At 47.1% G+C, this 18579-nt stretch overlaps 1 protein-coding gene across 1 annotated transcript in view; it reads left to right on the top strand.

The window, feature by feature from the left end:
- Positions 1–18579, top strand: part of LOC112257031 (AF4/FMR2 family member 2) — a 336258-nt gene that overhangs the window by 282534 nt on the left and 35145 nt on the right. The window lies entirely within an intron of this gene.

The following is an 18579-nucleotide window of genomic DNA, read 5'->3' as shown; positions in this document are numbered from 1 at the left end:
GACAACCCACATACAGAATAGTATAGTCAACTCTGATGTACTCAGATAATCAAAGGCACAGATACTCATACATGCTTCAGGGCAGACACACCTGCTGCTACTACACATGGAAGGATTATGAGGAGGAGCTGAGGTTAACTGTCTCTGTGGTTTAGGATCAGGACCTCCTATTGACTGAGCCCTGCTGGCTGTCTGGCTGGCTGCAGTGGGCCTTTGATGGTGGGAAGCCCTCTAGAACATAGGCCCTAGGATTTAAATGTTGAAGTAAACGTTGAAATACATGTAGTCTCTGGGCAGTTTGAATGGTTAAATTTCAAAATGTGGTACTTTTTAACAGTGCTCTACTTTTTGTTTTTAAACACTAGATCATTTCTGACATCTTGTCCTATGCTCACGTTGTCTACTCCAAAGCGGATTTCCACGTGGTTTGTGGCATGGGGAAATCATTCCACGATGGTTAGAGGGCTGTTTTCCCCAGCTTCTTCCCTTAATGGTTGAAGGTGCCCCAGAGCCAGGCTTGGAATGTTACACCACTCTTAAAACAGGAGACATCTTTCTAACAGACCAATGACAAGCCCAAGCTCCAGAGACAGACTAGGCCTATAATGAAGACAGAAGTGTGTGAATCCACCCCAACAGCTCAGAGATATACAGTAAATAGTGAGGACAGCACATAGACAATATGTTCATTTCTATTTTTTAGCACAAGGTTCAGGTGGCTTTTAAGCATGTCTTGGTTAAATTTAGTTGTACCTGGACTGGAATGTTTCAGTAGAGATAGATCCTGAGTTATCTCTCCATCTCCGCTATATAGGCATGTTTTAGAATGACTGAGTTTTTCCCGAGAATATGTCCAGGGCCCTTATCCACAATGCATCTAAGAGTAGAAGTGCTGATCTAGGATCTGTCCATGTAATCTTATTCATTAATGTCTAATAGGCCAAACTGATCCTAGATCATCACTCATACTCTGAGGTGGTTATGGAAACAGGCCCTGACCAGGAAAAACTCTGGACCCTACTGATGACTCTGAGTGTTTAGCCATGTTAATTCTCCCTACTGTAGTGTGGCCAGAGGATGACTATCAGACCAGAGAGACTGGCTGGCAGGGACAGGGGGTGTGGCGGTGGTGGAGAGAGCCACATTCTAATTCATCATGCCTGTGCTGTGCTGCGTGTGACTGGGCTGCAGAAGGCCTCTAAGTGAATTAGGATACTGTTGAAGTCATGCCATCGATCACGGGAATGATGTTCCCCATAATTAGTTTATCTTAAATGTAATGATCATCATTTTTGAGCACCAGGTTGGGGGGGTAGTCCTAACAGTGCTCCTCCCCTGAGCACTGTGACTGGTAATTTAATAAATGAAAGGCTATAATAGGTTTAGGGGCAGGAGGAAGTGTAGATTATCGGTTTGGAGGTCTGCGGCGAGTTATTCTTTTGGGTGATTTATTAAAATAATAGAGCGCGCTGCATGCTGAGGATCATTTAATAACACAGGGCATACAGAGTGAGGACAGACTAATTATGGTTGACACCCCTCCAGTGGTCCAGCTCTCCCTTTTCTCTCTCACTCTCTCTTTCTTTCTCTCCTCCCACATACAGTGTGTACATACACTCACACACACAAACAAAAGCACAGTACTGTACGACAGATCTAACAATGAACGTCTGCGCCCTCAGATTCCAGGCTGGGGTGATTCAGTGTCATGGTGATTGAATGAGAGAGAGAGAGAGAGAGAGGAACTCCTGTAGCTCTGTCCCACGCTGGGTATGTACATAGTCGATGGTAGGCTTCAAGGGGACTCCTACGGTAGGTACACCTACAGTGGCTCGTTCTTTAAAAGTTGTAGCGTACTGCGGCACAGCTTGCGTGGTGCCGCAGAATTCTTTAGCACGTTATTTAAGTGCCAACCAATGGTACCATTTACCTCTCTTGGGTAAGGGGCAGGATTTGGAATTTTGGATGAAAAGCATGCACAAATTAAACGGCCTGCTACTCGGCCCTGGAAGATATGATATGCATATAACTGGTAGATTTGGATAGAAAACACTCTAAAGTTTCCAAAATTGTTAAAATAGTGTCTGTGAGTATAACAGAACTGATTTAGCAGGTGAAAACCTGAGAAAAATCCATTCAGGAAGTAGTTTTTTTTGTTGGTTTTGTAATTTTCTATTCAATGCCATTACAGTATCCATTGACTTATGACTCCATTTGCAGTTCCTATGCCTTCCACTAGATGTCAACAGTCTTTAGAAATCGTTTCCAGCTTGTATTCTTATAAATGAGGGAGTAAGACCAGTCTGAACGAGTGGACCCTAACGTGACGCAGAGTTTTTTTCAGGCTCATGTGCATTTCTTGTTTACCTTTTATATTGACGACGTTATTGTCCGGTTGAAATATTATAGATCATTTAGGCTAAAAAACAACCTGAGGGTTGAATATAAACATCGTTTGACATGATTCTATGAACTTTACAGATACAATTTGGATTTTTTTGTCTGATTGTTTTGACTGAGTTTGAGCCTGTGGATTACTGAAGAAAACGCGCTAACAAAACTGAGGTTTTTGGATATAAAGAGACTTCATCGAACAAAAGGAACATTTATTGAGTAAATGAATGTCTTCTGATTGCCACCATATGAAGATCATCAAAGGTAAGGGATTAATTTTATCTCTATTTCTGAGTTTTGTAACGCTTCTGCTTGGCTGGTTACTGTCTGTAATAATTTGTCAACTGGGCTATGTTCTGGGCTAGGTATGTTCTGGGCTAGGTATGCTTTCGCCGAAAAGCATTTTATAAATATGACACTGTGGTTGGTTTAACAAGAAGTTAATCTTTAAACCTATGTCAAATATGTTTTGTTTTCTGAATTTTTATAATTAGCATTTCTGTAATTGAATTTGGCACTCTGCAACCTCACTGGATGTTTGCCAGATGGGACGCTAGCGTCCCACATACCCTAGAGAGGTTAATGCTAGTTAGTGCTAGTTTGACCACCAGAGGGCATCTTTGAGAAGCATTTGATAGCCTTCAATAGTGGCTGTACTAGAGAATTTAAAACCTTTTTTGTAAGAACATAGTATATGATTGACTGATTTTAAGACTTAATTAATTTGCTTAATATTATGGTGTTTCTATTCCAAGAAAAATTAAGGATGGAATGGAAAATATGGCGCTGTACAATGTGACGGTCGGGAGTAGGCTACAGTATTTGTCTATTTAGCTAAAAAATCCCTGTGTCTTACGGGAACTCGGGAGACAGGGTTTCAATTCTCAGATGGGGAATTTGTTCTAAACTGGCTTGCCTAGATAAATAAAGGTTACACTAAGAGCATGACATTTCTACACCCTAATTGTAGTCTAAGCAATACCCAAACTGAGATTCGGGGGAAAATAAAAATCTCATTGATTTATCAAGACCAGTCCCCATGCTTGTCTCAGAGCAGTGCGAAACGGTGCTAAAATAGTTATAGGCTTCAAATCCTATCGCTTCTAACTTCAATATGCTCTTTAAATAAATAAGACCTACACCACTTTTAACAGCCCCTTACTCAACACTAGTGAGACTCATGTCGCCTACGGTAGGCCTACAGTATATCTAAAAAATGTTCGGGACTAAGCCAATAAATACATATAGAGGTTTGGAGTCTTCTAAATTTAAACCAAAAGCCGCCTCATGGGTCTCCCGGTGGCGGCCGGCACGGGTATCTGTAGCAACGCATTTTGCATTGCGATGCGGTGCGGTGACTTAGACAGCTGTGCCACTGGGGAGGCCCCATCCACATTAAATAGTACCCGAAAAAGAAGATCTCAACTGGATCTCAACTGGCAGCTTCCTTAAATAGTTCCCGTAAAACACCAGTCTCAACATCAACAGTGAAGAGGCAACTCCAGGATGCTGGCCTTCGAGGCAGAGTGTCAAAGAAAAGGCCATATCTCAGACTGTCCAATAAAAATAAAAGATTAAGATGGGCAAAAGAACACTGGACAGAGGAACTCCACCTAGAAAGCCAGCATCCCGGAGTTGCCTCTTCACTGTTGATGTTGAGACTGGTGTTTTACGGGAACTATTTAAGGAAGCTGCCAGTTGAGGACTTGTGAGGAATCTGTTTCTCCGAATAAACACTCTAATGTACATGTCCTCTTGCTCAGTTGTGCAATGGGGCCTCCCACTCCTCTTTCTATTCTGGTTAGGACCAGTTTGTGCTGTTCTGTGAAGGGAGTAGTACACAGCGTTGTACGAGATCTTCAGTTTCTTAGCAATTTCTCACATTGAATAGCCTTAATTTCTTAGAACAAGAATAGAAGAAAGTCCTTTGTTTCTGGCCATTTTGAGGCTGTAATCGAACCCACAAATGCTGATGCTCCAGATACTCAACTAGTCTAAAGAAAGACAGTTTTATTGCTTCTTTAATCAGAACAACAGTTTTCAGCTGTGCTAACATAATTGCAAAAGGGTTTTCTAATGATTAATTATCATTTTAAAATAATAAACTTGGATTAGCTAACACAACGTGTCATTGGAACCCAGGAGTGAAGGTTGCCTCTGTACGCCTATGTAGATATTCCATTAAAAAATCTGCCAATTGGCTATTTCAGCCTCAGCTTTGGCATCTTCCCCAATCTTTCAAACCAAGGACTGATCACCACAATCCACAAAAGTGGAGACAAATTTTACCCCAATAACTACCATGGGATATGCGTCAACAGCAACCTTGGAAAAATCTTCTGCATTATCATTAACAGCAGACTCGTACATTTCCTCAGCGAAAACAATGTACTGAGCGAATGTCAAATTGGCTTTTTACCAAATTACCGTGCGACAGACCACTTATTCACCCTGCACACCCTAATTGACAAACAAACCAACCAAATCAAAGGCAAAGTTTTCTCATGCTTTGTTGATTCAAAAAAAGCTTTAGACTAAATTTAGCATGAGGGTCTGCTATACAATTTGATGGAAAGTAGTGTTGGGGGAAATCATACAACATTATAAAATCTATGTACATAAACAACAAGTGTGCGGTTAGAATTGGAAAAAACACACACATTTCTTTACACAGGGCCGGGTGGTGAGACAGGGATGCACCTTAAACCCCACCCTCTTCAACATATAAATCAACAAATTATCAAGGCCACTAGAACAGTCTGCAGCACCCGGCCTCACCCTACTAGAATCTGAAGTCAAATGTCTGCTGTTTGCTGATGATTTGGTGCTTCTGTCACCAACCAAGGAGGGCCAACAGCAGCACCTAGATCTTCTGCACAGATTCTGTCAGACCTGGGCCCTGACAGTACATCTCAGTAAGACCAAAATAATGGTGTTCCAAAAAAGGTCTACACACCATTGCCCTAGAGCACACAAAAAAAACGATACATTCCTCGGCCTAAACATCAGTGTCACAGGTAACTTCCACAAAGCTGTGAACGATCTGAGAGACAAGGCAAGAAGGGCCTTCAATTCCATCAAAAGGAACATAAAATGTGACATACCAATTAGGATCTGGCTAAAAATACTTGAATCAGTTATAGAACCCATTGCCCTTTATGGTTGTGAGGTCTGGAGTCCGCTCATCAACCAAGAATTCTAAGAATGACAAACACCAAATTGAGACTGTGCATGCAGAATTCTGGAAACATTTACTCCGTGTACAATGTAAAACACAAATAATGCATAAAGAGCACAAATAGGCCGATACCCGCTAATTATCAAAATCCAGAAAAGAGCTGTTAAATTCTGTAACCACCTAACAGGAAGCGATTCCCAAACCTTCCATAACAAAGCCATCACCTACAGAGAAATTAACCTTGAGACGAGCCCCCTAAGCAAGCTGGTCCTGGGGTTCTGTTCACAAACACAAACAGACCCCACAGAGCCCCAGGACAGCAACACAATTAGACCCAACCAAATCATGAGAAAACTAAAGAATTATTACTTGACACATTGGAACTAATTTACAAAAAAACAGAGCAAACTAGAATTCTATTTGGCCCTAAACAGAGAGTACACAGTGGCAGTGAGCATAGCCTTGCTATTGAGAAAGGCAGCTGAAGGCAGACCTGGCTCTCAAGAGAAGACACTGACCACAAAATGAGGTGGAAACTGAGCTGCACTTCCTAACCTCCTGCCAAATGTATGACCATATTAGAGACACATATTTCCTTCAGATTACACAGAACCATAAAGAATTGAAAAACAAATCCAACCAGTGAAGAACTAACCCCATTGCAAATACAACCTATATTTATGTTTATTTATTTTCCCTTTTGTACTTTAACTATTTGCACATCATTACAACACTGAAAATAGACATAATATGACCTTTGATATGTCTTTATTCCTTTGGAACTTTTGTGAGTGTAATGTTTACTGTTTATTTTCTATTGTTTATTTCACCTTTGTTTATTATCTATTTCACTTGTTTTGACAATGTAAACATGTTTCTCATGCCAATAAAGCCCCTTAGGTTGAATAAATTGGAAAGAGAGAGAGAGCGCGAGAGAGAGCGAGCAGCATAGGTTTCCGTTTCTATAGACCTGCTCAAATTTCTTCATTTATAATTAAGGATTAGACTTTATTGAAGAGTAGAAAATGACAGTTCTTCCTCCAGAATATGGGATTCTTTGGGATAAGAGGGAATGGTAATGTAACCTGCTCAGGGTTGCCCAGCGCCTCATCAGCAATAGATGTTTAAATCATTAGAAAGTACAAACAAATAAGGAAGAAGCAAGGGACTGGCACGTCTGAACTGACTCACCGTTATAGCAGCCAGTCAGCTGGGTCAATAGGGACGGGCACGTCTGAACTGACTCACCGTTACAGCAGCCAGTCAGCTGGGTCAATAGGGACTGACTCACACGCAGCCAACTGACTGAACACTCACCGTTACAGCAGCCAGTCAGCTGGGTCAATAGGGACTGGCAGCCAGTCTGGGTCTGACTGGCACGTCACCGTGCAGCCAGTCAGCTGGGTCAATAGGGACTGGCACGTCTGAACTGACTCACCGCAGCAGCCAGTCAGCTGGGTCAATAGGGACTGGCACGTCTGAACTGACTCACCGTTACAGCAGCCAGTCAGCTGGGTCAATAGGGACTGGCACATCTGCCAGTCACTGACTCACTGGCACGTTACAGCAGCCAGTCAGCTGGATCAATAGGGACTGGCAGTCTGAACTGACTCACCGTTACAGCAGCCAGTCAGCTGGATCATAGGGACTGGCACGTCTGAACTGACTCACCGTTACAGCAGCCAGTCAGCTGAACTCTTTAGGCCAGACTGGCACTGGCACGCCTGAACTGACTCACCGTTACAGCAGCCAGTCAGCTGGGTCAATAGGGACTACACGTCTGAACTGACTCACCGCAGCAGCCAGTCAGCTGGGTCAATAGGGACTCACGCCTTGACTCACCGTTACAGCAGCCAGTCTGGATCACTCTGAACTGACTCACCGTTACAGCAGCCAGTCAGCTGGATCAATAGGGACTGGCACGCAACTGACTCACCGTCTTAACTGACTCACGTCTGAACTACAGCAGCCAGTCAGCTGGCATCAGCTGGATCATAGGGACTGGCACGCCTGAACTGACTCACCGTTACAGCAGCCAGTCAGCTGGATCAATAGGGACTGGCACGCCTGAACTGACTCACCGTTACAGCAGCCAGTCTAGCTGGGTCAATAGGGACTGGCACGCCTGAACTGACTCACCGTTACAGCAGCCAGTCAGCTGGGTCAATAGGGACTGGCACGTGAACTGACTCACCGTTACAGCAGCCAGTCAGCTGGATCAATAGGGACTGGCACGGGAACTGACTCACCGTTACAGCAGCCAGTCAGCTGGATCAATAGGGACTGGCACGTCTGAACTGACTGGCAGCCAGTCAGCTGGATCAGGGGACTGGCACGCCTGAACTGACTCACCGTTACAGCAGCCAGTCAGCTGGGTCAATAGAACTGACTCACCGTTACAGCAGCCAGTCAGCTGGATCAATAGGGACTGGCACGTCTGAACTGACTCACCGTTACAGCAGCCAGTCAGCTGGATCAATAGGGACTGGCACGTCTGAACTGACTCACCGTTACAGCAGCCAGTCAGCTGGATCAATAGGGACTGGCACGTCTGAACTGACTCACCGTTACAGCAGCCAGTCAGCTGGGTCAATAGGGACTGGCACGTCTGAACTGACTCACCGTTACAGCAGCCAGTCAGCTGGGTCAATAGGGACTGGCACGCAACTGACTCACCGTTACAGCAGCCAGTCAGCTGGGTCAATAGGGACAGTGACTCAGCCAGTCAGCTGGGTCAATAGGGACTGGCACGCCTGAACTGACTCACCGTTACAGCAGCCAGTCAGCTGGATCAATAGGGACTGGCACGTCTGAACTGACTCACCGGCAGCCAGTCAGCTGGGTCAATAATACTGGGACTGCAGCCAGTCAGCTGGGTCAATAGGGACTGGCACGTGAACTGACTCACCGTTACAGCAGCCAGTCAGCTGGGTCAATAGGGACTGGCACGTCTGAACTGACTCACCGTTACAGCAGCCAGTCAGACTCACCGTTACAGCAGCCAGTCAGCTGTCAATAGGGACTGGCACGTCTGAACTGACTCACCGTGCAGCCAGTCAGCTGATCAATAGGGACTGGCACGTCTGAACTGACTCAGCAGCAGCCAGTCAGTCAGCTGGATCAATAGGGACTGGCACGTCTGAACTGACTCACCGTTACAGCAGCCAGTCAGCTGGGTCAATAGGGACTGGCACGTCTGAACTGACTCACCGTTACAGCAGCCAGTCAGCTGGACTAGGGACTGGCACCTGAACTGACTCACCGTTAGCAGCCAGTCAGCTGGATCAATAGGGACTGGCACGTCTGAACTGACTCACCGAGCCAGTCAGCTGGATCAATAGACTCACTGACTCACCGTTACAGCAGCCAGTCAGCTGGGTCAATAGGGACTGGCACGCCTGAACACGTCTGAACTGACTCACCTCACCGTTACAGCAGCCAGTCAGCTGGGTCAATAGGGACTCAATCAGCTGGGTCAATAGGGACTGGCACGCCTGAACTGACTCACCGGCCAGTCAGCTGGATCAATAGGGACTGGCACGCCTGAACTGACTCACCGTTACAGCAGCCAGTCAGCTGGGTCAATAGGGACTGGCACGCCTGAACTGACTCACCGTTACAGCAGCCAGTCAGCTGGATCAATAGGGACTGGCACGTCTGACTCACCGTGCAGCCAGTCAGCTGGGTCACTCCACTGGGTCAATAGGGACTGGCACGTCTGAACTGACTCAGCAGCAGCCAGTCAGCTGGGTCAATAGGGACTGGCACGTCTGAACTGACTCACCGTTACAGCAGCCAGTCAGCTGGGTCAATAGGGACTGGCACGCCTGAACTGACTCACCGTTACAGCAGCCAGTCAGCTGGATCAATAGGGACTGGCACGTCTGAACTGACTCACCGGCAGCCAGTCAGCTGGATCAATAGGGACTGGCACGTCTGAACTGACTCACCGTTACAGCAGCCAGTCAGCTGGGTCAATAGGGACTGGCACGTCTGAACTGACTCACCGTTACAGCAGCCAGTCAGCTGGGTCAATAGGGACTGGCACGTCTGAACTGACTCACCGTTACAGCAGCCAGTCAGCTGGATCAATAGGGACTGGGAACTGACTCACCGTTACAGCAGCCAGTCAGCTGGGTCAATAGGGACTGGCACGTCCTGAACTGACTCACCGTTACAGCAGCCAGTCAGCTGGGGACTCAATAGGGACTGGCACGGGTCTGAACTGACTCACCGTTACAGCAGCCAGTCAGCTGGGTCAATAGGGACTGGCAACGACTCTGCAGCCAGTCTGACTCACCGTTACAGCAGCCAGTCAGCTGGGTCAATAGGGACTGGCACGTCTGAACTGACTCACCAGCCAGTACAGCAGCCAGTCAGCTGGGTCAATAGGGACTGGACACGTCTGAACTGACTCACCGTTACAGCAGCCAGTCAGCTGGGTCAATAGGGACTGGCACGTCTGAACTGACTCACCGTTACAGCAGCAGCAGCCAGTCAGCTGGGTCAATAGGGACTGGCACGGAACTGACTCACCGTTACAGCAGCCAGTCAGCTGGGTCAACTGGCACGCCTGAACTGACTCACCGTTACAGCAGCCAGTCAGCTGGGTCAATAGACTCACCGGCAGCCAGTCAGCTGGGTCAATAGGGACTGGCACGCCTGAACTGACTCACCGTTACAGCAGCCAGTCAGCTGGGTCAATAGGGACTGGCACGCCTGAACTGACTCACCGTTACAGCAGCCAGTCAGCTGGGTCAATAGGGACTGGCACGTCTGAACTGACTCACCGTTACAGCAGCCAGTCAGCTGGCAGCCAGTCAGCTCAATAGGGACTGGCCAGTCAGCTGGGTCAATAGGGACACGTCTGAACTGACTCACCGTTACAGCAGCCAGTCAGCTGGGTCAATAGGGACTGGCACGCCTGAACTGACTCACCGTTACAGCAGCCAGTCAGCTGGGTCAACTGACTCACCGTTACAGCAGCCAGTCAGCTGGGTCAATAGGGACTGGCACGCCTGAACTGACTCACCGTTACAGCAGCCAGTCAGCTGGGTCAATAGGGACTGGCACGCAGCCAGTCTGAACTGACTCACCGTTACAGCAGCCAGTCAGCTGGGTCAATAGGGACTGGCACGTCTGAACTGACTCACCGGGCAGCCAGTCAGCTGGGTCAATAGGGACTGGCACGCTGAACTGACTCACCGTTACAGCAGCCAGTCAGCTGGGTCAATAGGGACTGGCACGCCTGAACTGACTCACCGAACTGACTCACTGGCGTTACAGCAGCCAGTCAGCTAGATCTTTAGGGACTGGCACGTCTGAACTGACTCACCGTTACAGCAGCCAGTCAGCTGGGTCAATAGGGACTAGCACGTCTTAACTGACTCACCGTTACAGCAGCCAGTCAGCTGGATCAATAGGGACTGGCACGTCTGAACTGACTCACCGTTATAGCAGCCAGTCAGCTGGATCATTAGGGACTGGCACGTCTGAACTGACTCACCGTTCAGCTGGGTCAATAGGGACACGCCAGTCAGCTGGCCAGTCAGCTGGGTCAATAGGGACTGGCACGTCTGAACTGACTCACCGTTACAGCAGCCAGTCAGCTGGATCAATAGGGACAGCAGCCAGTCAGCTGGGGATCAATAGGGACTGGCACGTCTGAACTGACTCACCGTTACAGCAGCCAGTCAGCTGGATCAGCTGGCAGCCAGTCAATAGGGACTGGCACGTCTGAACTGACTCACTCACCGTTACAGCAGCCAGTCAGCTGGGTCAATAGGGACTGGCACGTCTGAACTGACTCACCGTTACAGCAGCCAGTCAGCTGGGTCAATAGGGACTGGCACGCCTGAACTGACTCACCGTTACAGCAGCCAGTCAGCTGGGTCAATAGGGACTGGCACGCCTGAACTGACTCACCGTTACAGCAGCCAGTCAGCTGGGTCAATAGGGACTGGCACGCCTGAACTGACTCACCGTTACAGCAGCCAGTCAGCTGGGTCAATAGGGACTGGCACGTCTGAACTGACTCACCGTTACAGCAGCCAGTCAGCTGGGTCAATAGGGACTGGCACGTCTGAACTGACTCACCGTTACAGCAGCCAGTCAGCTGGGTCAATAGGGACTGGCACGTCTGAACTGACTCACCGTTACAGCAGCCAGTCAGCTGGGTCAATAGGGACTGGCACGTCTGAACTGACTCACCGTTACAGCAGCCAGTCAGCTGGGTCAATAGGGACTGGCACGTGAACTGAACTGACAGCCAGTCTGGGTCAATAGGGACTGGCACAGCAGCCAGTCAGCTGGGTCAATAGGGACTGGCACGGAACTGACTCACCGTTACAGCAGCCAGCCAGTCAGCTGGCACGTCTGAACTGACTCTGAACTGACTCACAGCAGCCAGTCAGCTGGGTCAATAGGGACTGGCACGTCTGAACTGACTCACCGAACTGACTCACCGTTACAGCAGCCAGTCAGCTGGGTCAATAGGGACTGGCACGCAGCTGAACTGACTCACCGTTACAGCAGCCAGTCAGCTGGATCAATAGGGACTGGCACGCCTGAACTGACTCACCGTTACAGCAGCCAGTCAGCTGGATCAATAGGGACTGGCACGCCTGAACTGACTCACCGTTACAGCAGCCAGTCAGCTGGATCAATAGGGACTGGCACGCCTGAACTGACTCACCGTTACAGCAGCCAGTCAGCTGGATCAATAGGGACTGGCACGCCTGAACTGACTCACCGTTACAGCAGCCAGTCAGCTGGATCAGCCAGTCTGAACTGACTCACCGTACAGCAGCCAGTCAGCTGGAATAGGGACTGGCACCTCTGAACTGACTCACCGTACAGCAGCCAGTCAGCTGGATCATGGGACTGGCACAACTGACTCACCGTTACAGCAGCCAGTCAGCTGGATCAATGGGACTGGCAATAACTGACTCACCGGCAGCCAGTCAGCACGTCTGAACTGACTCACCGTTACAGCAGCCAGTCAGCTGGATCAATAGGGACTGGCACGTCTGACTGACTCACCGTTACAGCAGCCAGTCAGCTGGATCAATAGGGAATGGCACGCCTGAACTGACTCACCGTTACAGCAGCCAGTTAGCTGGATCAATAGGGACTGGCAACTGACTGAGCAGCCAGTCAGCTGGACAATAGGGACTGGCACGTTGAACTGACTCACCGCAGCAGCCAGTCAGCTGGATCATTAGGGACTGGCACGTCTGAACTGACTCACCGTTACAGCAGCCAGTCAGCTGGATCAATAGGGACTGGCACGCCTGAACTGACTCACCTTTACAGCAGCCAGTCAGCTGGATCATTAACTGACTCACCTTTACAGCAGCCAGTCAGCTGGATCATTAGGGACGGCACGCCTGAACTGACTCACCGTTACAGCAGCCTGTCAGCTGGATCATTAGGGACTGGCACGCCTGAACTGACTCACCGTTACAGCAGCCAGTCAGCTGGATCATTAGGGACTGGCACGTCTGAACTGACTCACCGTTACAGCAGCCAGTCAGCTGGGTCAATAGGGACTGGCACGTCTGAACTGACTCACCGTTACAGCAGCCAGTCAGCTGGCTCCCTCCAAAATGTAGACGTGTTCTGTCTGTACCCAGGTCTGATTTAATGATTCTTCTCCACCACCCACCACCTTCAGGGGCTAGCCTCCAGCCCTGCCTGCCTCTTCTTTTGATAGATCTGTCTCTTCTCTCTCTTTCTGCTGTCTCTCTCTCTAGTTCCACTGTCTGAGGCTGAAGGCTAGCTCCTCCACCACTCGCCTCATCAATTCCGCCAGCGGCCTCTGTCTATTGGCCTTATTGATCGAGGATTATGGTATCAGTGTAAATAGAAGGAGAAAATCACACATCGATAGCAGACTGTTCCTAAAGCTGCCAATTCAGCCAGCCCCTGGCCGCGGGATTGCTGGAGGTTGGCCTTGTTGTGACCCTTGATGATCCCATTGGAGATAGATAGATAGATAGATAGATAGATAGATAGATAGATAGATAGATAGATAGATAGATAGATAGATAGATAGATAGATAGATAGATAGATAGATAGATAGATAGATAGATAGATAGATAGATAGATAGATAGATAGATAGATAGATAGATAGATAGATAGATAGATAGATAGATAGATAGATAGATAGATAGATAGATAGATAGATAGATATTGCTCCCATATGAATGTATGTATGTATGTATATGAGTGAGTGAGAAATATTGTGAGTTGTAAATATCCCATTTTTTTCTCCAAATTGCACTGGCCTGGAAAATTGCTTCATTACTAAACATTGAATATTTATGGTGTAAACAGTTTGAAATTTCCTAACTTGACTTATTTATTAAATGTTTAATGAATGCTCCAAGACGTTTGGTTTGTGTAATGACTACATCAGGATTCTGTCTGGGTCTGTCTGGCAGCATCTTGTTCAAAGAGTTGTACATAACTGTAGATAATCTGATAATGTGACTCAATGGAATGATACAGTAGAGCTGCCCCCTCTTTAAAACTCACTGTGAATCTATATCTGGACAGCTCTGTGAAGAATCTTGAAGACTCAAATTAATTAGCTGGCATAAATGGTGAAATATATGCACTGGTACTGTGTGGTGAGTTAGAAGCTGTTGATTTTGGAGTACCCTCCTATCACATTCCCAGAGGTCCTTGTGTGGAGCCTGGGATTTGTCTGGGGTTTGCCTTGGGCTACTGTCTCTCTGCTGGGAGACACTTATTTCCTCCTCTCCCAGTCTGTTCCTGAAGGCCCTACATCCAGTTTGTTTTGGAATGAGGAAGAAATTGGAAAACCCATTAATTATGAATGCCATTCGTTTATTTACTTAAATTATAGCAGATTAATAGTGCCACGTTTGGTGTTCAAATCTAAATGTGTGAGATGCGTGAGGCCCTTTGAACTCCGGTGATGGAAACACATTATAGTAGTCGTCTGCATTAGAGACGTATGCAACTGTTTGTTTATGTTCTCTGTTATATGTCAATAACCTTCATCTGAACCGGGATGATGTGTTACGGCAGCAAATGAGTCATTATTTTCCCCTGCTGCCATGAATTTCATCACTCTGGTTGGAACAGCCAGTTCCGTGGACAGAGGAGGAGGTTTTTTCTAAATGTCTTTATAGTCTGCTGTGAGAAAGGCAGCTCGTTGTTGCGAGCACCGAGATAACAGAAACAGGTTAGAGAGGTTAGGAGGGTGTTCTGAGAGCAGAGCCTGTTAGCAGGTCCGAGGTTAGTGGGCTAGACCGAGGTGAACACACTGAAAGCAGACAGCAGCCATTGTTCTAAAGACACCAGCCCCTTATTTTCCCACAGTTCACCACAGGATTCTATCAGCTGTCAGCTGAGGCTCACCTCCATCAAGTGGACAAAGGAAATGAAGTGACCTTACTACACTGCTGTTCTTCACACTCTCAAGTAGAACATTAGCGCTTCCCTTTTATGAATTATTTACATGCACAAGCACTACTTGGAGAGACTGAGTGGTGAAAGAAAGAATGTCTCCAAGAGGTCTATTTTAAACACTTTAATGGGACCTAGGATACTAATTACGTTTCTTCTTCCAGAGAATGACATGGACAACACTTGGGTATTGGAGAAAGCCACAGTAATTCTACTTACATTAAAAAAAATGGAATGTAGAAAAAGAGGGTATTCTTAGAACTATTCCAAGTACGCCATGGATCTGTCAATGGTTGCCTTGTCATTTCAGCTAGGATTATCTCAGAGTGATGTGTGTAGATCGATGGTCCTTTACTGTCCTTTACTGTTGGGTTGTTCTAGTGCTGGCAAGATGCCATGTCCACCTCCTACTCTGCCATCCTACTAGCAATGGGCAGTGGCGTGCACTGCTAGGGCAGGGCATAGGAACACCATGCCACACTATATTACCCACAGGGCCTTGTCCTCTTCGTTTATCTTTAATTATTAACCTGAACTGGCTGTGAGCCTCAGAATTCTGCTTTGGAACCAAACGCCACTAGGCAAGCCCTGGGGGCAGGAGAGTTAGCTACTTCTTTAAGGACTTCACATGGCTCAGACAAGCTGGACTTTAGTAAATAGCTATTGGTCCATGGCACAGTGTAGTTATTTGACACATGGCTCTGTTTCACTGCAGAGCCTAGTGCCACAGCTATGTCCCAGAGCCTAGTGCCACCGCTATGTCCCAGAGCCTAGGGCTATGGCTATGTCCAAGAGCCTAGTGCCACAGCTATGTCCCATAACCTAGTGCCACAGCTATGTCCCATAACCTAGTGCCACAGCTATGTCCCATAACCTAGTGCCACAGCTATGTCCCATAACCTAGTGCCATAGCTATGTCCCATAACCTAGTGCCACAGCTATGTCCCATAACCTAGTGCCACAGCTATGTCCCATAACCTAGTGCCACAGCTATGTCCCATAACCTAGTGCCACAGCTATGTCCCAGAGCCTAGTGCCACCGCTATGTCCCAGAGCCTAGTGCTACGGCTATGTCCAAGAGCCTAGTGCCACAGCTATGTCCCATAACCTAGTGCTACGGCTATGTCCAAGAGCCTAGTGCCACAGCTATGTCCCATAATCTAGTGCCACAGCTATGTCCCATAACCTAGTGCCACAGCTATGTCCCATAACCTAGTGCCACAGCTATGTCCCAGAGCCTAGTGCCACCACTATGTCCCAGAGCCTAGTGCTATGGCTATGTCCCATAACCTAGTGCCACAGCTATGTCCCATAACCTAGTGCCACAGCTATGTCCAAGAGCCTAGTGCCACAGCTATGTCCCATAACCTAGTGCCACAGCTTTGTCCCATAACCTAGTGCCACAGCTATGTCCCATAACCTAGTGCTACAGCTATGTCCAAGAGCCTAGTGCCACAGCTATGTCCCATAACCTAGTGCCACAGCTATGTCCCATAACCTAGTGCCACAGCTATGTCCCATAACCTAGTGCCACAGCTATGTCCCATAACCTAGTGCCACAGCTATGTCCCAGATTTGATCTCCAAGCTGCCATATGCCCCCTCACCCTGTCACAGAAAAACACAATCATCAATGGGGTGTTGACAAAAAGACCCCCATCGTTACACATCATGTTTAATTTCCACTGTCCTGTCCAGTGTGTCTCAGGTCATCTATAACCGGTCTTTAGACTATAGTGGGTGGAGCGTCTTTAGATGGCTTCAGTAGCAGTGGAGGCTGCTGAGGGGAGGACGGCTCACAATAATGCCTGGAGGAGAGCCAACAGAATGGCATCAAACACATGGAAACCATGTGTTTGTTGTATTTTATACCATTCCACCAATTCTACTTCTGCCATTAGCACGAGCCCATCCTCCACAATTAACGTGCCTCCATCCTCCTGTGTTCAGTAGTGTGGGTTTTATTGTGTTATAAAGCGGATCCAACAGATGAACCAGTAGCATGACAGAGAGTTGAAAGAGTGTGGAATATTAAGTATGTAGGTGGTGAGAAAGCAAACGGCCTCCTGAGGGCATTTATCATCAACCGCTAGAGCTGTTACCTTCTCCAGCAGACCCACAGTACCATACATCCCTGCAACATCTTCTTCAGCTAGTCTAGTGTTGACACTTTCAATAGGGAGAATAAATAGCTTATTATAAAGCATGATGTCAATTTCCTTTGTTCTGCAGTTACAGTTGCAAGACAAAGTATGTGAACCCTTTGGAATTACTTGGATTTCTACATAAATCTGTCAAAACATTTGATCTGATCTTCCTCTAAGTCACAACAATAGACAAACACAGGGTCCTGAAACAAACACACCAATTATTGTATTGTTCTTGTCTATATTGAATACATCATTTAAACATTCACAGTGTAGGTTGGAAAACATATGTGAACCCCAAGGCTAATGACTTGCCCTAAAGCTAATTGGAGTCAGGACTCAGCTAACCTGGAGTCCAATCAATGAGATGAGGTTGGAGATGTTGGTTAGAGCTGCCCTGCAATATAAAAAACACTGACCAAATGTGAGTTTGCTATTCACATGAAGCATTGCCTGATGTGAACCATGCCTAGAACAAAAGAGATCTAAGAAGACCTAAGACTAAGAATTGTTGACTTGCATAAAGCTGGAAATGGTTCCAAAAGTATCTCTAAAAGCTGTAATGTTCATCAGTCCACGGTAAGACAAATTGTCTATAAATGGAGAAAGTTTAGCACTGTTGCTACTCTCCCTAAGAGTGGCCGTCCTGCAAAGATGACTGCAAGAGCACAGTGCAGAATGCCCAATGAGGTTAAGAAGAATCCTAGAGTGTCAGCTATAGACTTACAGAAATCTCTGGAACATGGTAACATCTCTGCTGACAAGGCTACGATATGTGAAACAGTTAACAAGAATGGTGTTCATGGGAGGACACCACGGAAGAAGCCAGTGCTATCCAAAAAAAACATTGCTGCACGTCTGAAGTTCGCAAAAGAGCACCTGGATGTTCCAGGATATGTTCCAAAATACACTGTGGATAAATTAAACTAAAGTTGAGTTGTTTGGAAGGAACACACAACACTATGTATGGAGAAAAAAAGGCACAGCACACCAACATCTGAACCTCATCCCAACTGTAAAATATGGTTGAGGGAGCATCATGGTTTGGGGCTGCTTTGCTGCCTCAGGGCTGGACAGCTTGCTATCATTGACCGAAAAATGAATTCCCAAGTTTATCAAGACATTTTGCAGGAGAATGTTAGGCTGTCTGTCCGTCAATTGAAGCTCAACAGAAGTTGGGTGCTGCAACAGGACAACGACCCAAAACACAGAAGTAAATCAACAACAGAATGGCTTCAATAGAAGGAAATACTTCTGGAGTGGCCCAGTCAGAGTCCTGACCTCAACTCGATTGAGATGCTGTGGCATGACCTCAAGAGCGGATCACACCAGACATCCCAAAATATTGCTGAACTGAAACAGTTTTGTAAAGAGGAATGGTCCAAAATTCCTCCTGACCGTTGTGCAGGTCTGATCCACAA

The sequence above is a fragment of the Oncorhynchus tshawytscha genome, linkage group LG08 (assembly GCF_018296145.1).
Source record: "Oncorhynchus tshawytscha isolate Ot180627B linkage group LG08, Otsh_v2.0, whole genome shotgun sequence".
NCBI lineage: Eukaryota > Metazoa > Chordata > Actinopteri > Salmoniformes > Salmonidae > Oncorhynchus > Oncorhynchus tshawytscha.
This window is presented reverse-complemented; position numbering and strand designations above follow the sequence as displayed.